Source organism: Oncorhynchus gorbuscha, linkage group LG23 (genome assembly GCF_021184085.1).
Source record: "Oncorhynchus gorbuscha isolate QuinsamMale2020 ecotype Even-year linkage group LG23, OgorEven_v1.0, whole genome shotgun sequence".
In the NCBI taxonomy this organism is placed as follows: domain Eukaryota; kingdom Metazoa; phylum Chordata; class Actinopteri; order Salmoniformes; family Salmonidae; genus Oncorhynchus; species Oncorhynchus gorbuscha.
Window position 1 is genome coordinate 49410165 of NC_060195.1, and position 4764 is coordinate 49414928.

Consider the following 4764-nt stretch of genomic DNA (forward strand, 5'->3'; position numbering starts at 1 on the left):
GGCCCCAAGTGAGAGCAAGTCCCCTAGAGCCATGGCCCAGTAAGATACGAATGCCAGCCCACATAGATGGAAACAGAAAAGTATTTTTCTGTAGAAAAGAGCCTTTTGTGTAAATTCTGTATGGAAATGCACCATAAGACAAATCAATAAAGCAGTAGCTTTACAAACAGAGGTGTTTTTCTATGCAGGGACCATGTGCTTAGGTTAGCCTATATTAAGCACTTGTTTTTACAGCACAATGAATAACAAGTGTGTTGATGACGCATAGCCTACACACCAAATGGGAGTAGGGGGCATCATTTATCCATGACTGAGAATGTTGTGTTAGCTGAGAGGTCAACTGTGCATGCAGATTTGTATTTTAGAGAAAACAGAATAGGGCTAAGGGGTCGATTAAGTACATGAAATGAAATAAATGGTATTATATCTAGTCGAAGTTGCTCCAGTAGGCCTGTATGTAACATCCCCAGACTGGAAGTGTCTGGTGAGATTATTACTATTTTTCACACGAGAAATAAAGTTATATCAAAATAGCCAGACGGTGGCAGCATTTCAGGCTTTTACGTGTAATAGAAGCTCCTGACGCACCAAGTAAATAGAACCCCCAAAAACACATCTCATCCATGTCATCACCATCACGATGTAAATAGCCACCCTCCAACCTAAACGTGATTCCCACAGTATGACAAGCGATTAAAATTATTTGGTTGAAAAACTATCAATGTGCATGGAAACGCAATTATCACAGTTCCATCTGGGAGATCAAATGCTTTAAATTGCAGGCTTGTTGATGAACCATGAGTAGAAAGTAGAAAGAATATAGAGGTCGTATACGCAGTTCTCTGCTGGACAGGGAGAGGGATACCCAAGCGTGCAAAATATATCATAACGCACGGTTATTTAAAAGTAGGGCGATGCTTATGCTCCATGACATGCACTGCAGTCTCACAACAATGCAAATAGTGCTCAGCTACATATTGCGCATTTGATAAAGAATCAACATTCACAGTTTACCACATTATACAGGGTAGGTCTATTGTATTTCCACAGCAAAAAAATATGTAAAAAATGTAATCCTCTATATTATGCACCGATGCTGAAGGCTATGCGCGTCTCTGCCAAAATGATCAGAGTGCAACGCAAGAGGCAACATCTAGCCTATTTCTGCTATGTAGAACACCTGCATTTGGACACTTACTCGGTTATTACATCGTTACAATGTAGCGGAAGGAGGCGTTAATTGGCTATTTTGGTACATTTACCCTATGTTACAGTGATGTCTGCTGTACTATATGTACATGGAAAGGAAAAACGGGTAATATAGGAGTCGGGTTTAAAAGAACAGAAGGGATGGCTATGGTTGCTGTGAGTCGGGTCCCGTTTACCAGCTGTTCGTTCATTCCACCAATGAGTTGGGCAGAATTGGCTAGATTGACAGGCACGCCATTCCAAGGTTGCGCCGCCTTTTATGACTGTGTAGTTTTCTTCTACTTTTTATTGCAAGCCAGAACTCGATGTAATAATGTCACATGTTGTTTTTCTCTCCAGCGCATTCACGGTGGTGTTATTTGGTGCTTAACTGTTGCAGACAGCGGGAGGAAATACCTGTCTCGGGTAATGGAATAAGTAAAGTGGATTTACAATCGTTTTTTCGGTACTTTGGGAAATAGCACAAACAACTTCTCTAAAATAAGTGAAGCGTGCGCATTAGAATGGCGAGTCCTCCAACAAGTGGAGGACAGATGTTGTCTAATGTGACCAATAACAGTAATAACATTAAGAAATGTGGATATCTAAAGAAAGAGAAGCATGGACACAGACGTTTTTTCATGTTGCGAGAACCCAGCGAGAGCTTTCCTGCCCGGCTGGAATACTATGAGAGCAAGAAGAAGTGGAAAAATAAAGGGTGATACTGCTGGACTCATATCTTTGCATAAACAAGCGAGCTGACTCTAAGCACAAACACCTCATCGCCTTTTACACCGAGGAGGAATACTTTGCAGTGGCAGCCGAAAATGAGCAGGAGCAGGAGAGCTGGTTTCAAGTGTTGTCGGATATGGAAGAGGGGAAAGAGGGGAAGAGGGGAAAGTCTATGACAGCCCCGCGTCTAACTCTCTTTTCAGTTTCGAGGAGGCGAATTACGGTATGATCACGCCAACCACTGCCTTTTACAAGGAGGTATGGCAAGTTAATTTGAAATCCAGAGGACTGGGTCAAACAAAACATTTAATAGGGGTGTTTAGGCGGTGTTTATCCAGTCGGACTATCAGCTTTGTGAAACTGAACTCGGAGGTTGCGGCTGTCAGTTTACATGAATATCCGGAGATGTGGCCACTCTGACAGCTTTTTCTTCATCGAGGTTGGTAGGTCGGCTGTCACAGGCCCCGGTGAGCTCTGGATACAGGCTGACGACTCGGTGGTTGCGCAAAACATCCACGAAACCATCCTAGAGGCAATGAAAGCCATGAAAGAGCTGTCCGAATTCAGACCTCGCAACAAGAGTCAGTTGGCTAGAACCAACCCCATTTCAGTGCCCACAAGACGCAACTTGAACAATCTTCCCCCAAGTCAGACAGGGTTAGTGAGGAGGTTGAAAACAAACAGCATAGTGGCCACATCCCCAATGAGCAAGTTCACATCCTATCGGATAAGGACTGCTAATGGGGGTGATGGCAGCATGGTCAGGCCAGTGTCTATGTCAATATCTATGAGCGGGAGTCCCACCAGTCCCCTCTCCAACCGGATCCCCCTGAGCCGGTCAAATACACTCTCCAGCGGGTGCATCTGCCAGATACTGGAGTGCAGCCTCCAGCACAGCCGCTCCTTGCCCGTCTCCAACTCCCCCCCCCCAGGTTGCAGTTCCATCTGCCTCTCTCCCATGAGTGGGACTCTCCCCACCCCTGATGCTGTCCACCGCCCCTTCAGCTGCAGTGCCTCCATATCAGGTTCCCTCAGTGACGCAAGCTTCATGCTATGCGACGAGTACAGCTCCAGCCCAGGCGACACCTCCAGGCTCCTACCCCTCACCAGGAGTGACACCCACGACTCCCTCACCAGCACTCCCCCCTCCTGGGAGGCCAAAGACCTGTGTGGCTACATGATTATGGACAGGACGAATGACCAACAGCGGGCGTGCCAGGAGGAGGGCCTGACATTGGAGAAGGCGTACAGGAAGAAGACATACTCTCTCACCACACCACGCCAACAGAGGGTGCACGCCCAGCTGTCGTCTGCCTCGTTGGATGAGTACACCCTATTGTGGGCTGCCCACCACACCAACAGTGAGCACCACTCCAGAAAAAGCTCCATCTCTGCCTCCCCAAAGGTGTCCTACCCCGAATCCAACAGAAACAACAGCAAGGCAGACGCTTACATGCCCATGAGCCCCATGTGTGTCTCGGCTCCCAAGCAGATCATCAATCCCTGGGCCCAAATCCACCAGGACGGGGGTGGCTACCGGACCAACTCACCCAGCAGCGGAGGCTCCTTGGAGGACAGTGGCTACATGAGGATGTGGTGCAGCTACAAGTCGTCCATTGAAAGCCCTGAGAGCCGCTCGACCTACATGAACATGTCCCCTAGCAACGCCACCTCGCAGATCCCCCCAGACTCCTTCCTGGAGCAGCTTCCGGGTGGTGAGCCTTCCATCTACTCTGCCGACTCCCTGCCACGCCCCACCAAACTCCACCAGACTTCCAAGGAGGTGGGGAACACTGATGACCAGTACGTCCTGATGAGCCCTCAAGGCCATCAGTCGCTAGGTGGGGAGTCAGATGACTACTTCTCAGTGATGACCAATGCGGCCACGCTCAACTCCTCGGTGCCCTCGGCCATCAGACAGAGCCGGGGGACTGAGAGCCTGACGTCCCACTGGGGGAGGATGGGGCGACCCAACCGGCTGTCTCTCGACAGCTTTAGGATCCTGCCCAGCATGAACGAGCACCTCTTGCCCGGGGAACCCAGGAGCCCGGGCAAGTATACCAACATAAACTTCAGTGAGAGCACCAAGTACTCCTCGCTGTCAGCATCCAATGAGAGCCAAGAGTTTGGGCTCTGGGCTCCATCGGCAGCCAGCCGAGGTCCCCTCTCTCCGACTACGTGAACCTGCACCACATCGTCTAGCACTCACCCAAGGCCAGAGACACACCTGCTGGACGGTTGGACATGGTCCCTGAGTCATCCCTGTGCCCTTGTCTGGATCGAAGAGGGAATCCAAGTGCCCCCAGAGAGGCAAGGATGAGTACACCGAGATGTGCCGGACGAATATCATGATCTGCGCACGGTCTTCAGTCGGTCCAGGGCCACCTCCCTTCCTCCTCACCGGTCGTATGATTGTTGTATTGATCTCCTTCCGGGTACTACTCCCCCACGGGGTAGACTAGACTCTCTGTCGGCTACCGAACGTAAGGCTCTCGAAGATTATTTGTCTGTAGCTCTCGACACCGGTACCGTGGTCCCTTCCTCCTCTCCCGCCGAAGCGGGGTTCTTTTTTGTTAAGGAGGAGGACGGGACCCTGCGCCCCTGCGTGGATTATCGAGGGCTGAATGACATAACGGTTAAGAATCGTTATCCGCTTCCCCTTATGTCTTCAGTTTTCGAAATTCTGCAGGGAGCCAGGTTCTTTACTAAGTTGGACCTTCGTAACGCTTACCATCTCGTGCGCATCAGGAAGGGGGACGAGTGGAAAACGGCGTTTAACACTCCGTTAGGGCATTTTGAATACCGGGTTCTGCCGTTCGGTCTCGCTAATGCTCCAGCTGTCTT

At 49.8% G+C, this 4764-nt stretch overlaps 1 pseudogene; it reads left to right on the forward strand.

Annotated features, from left to right (window-relative positions):
• The first annotated feature begins 1625 nt into the window (after positions 1-1625).
• Positions 1626-4102, forward strand: LOC124010685 (annotated as a pseudogene).
• Positions 4103-4764: the final 662 nt, after the last annotated feature.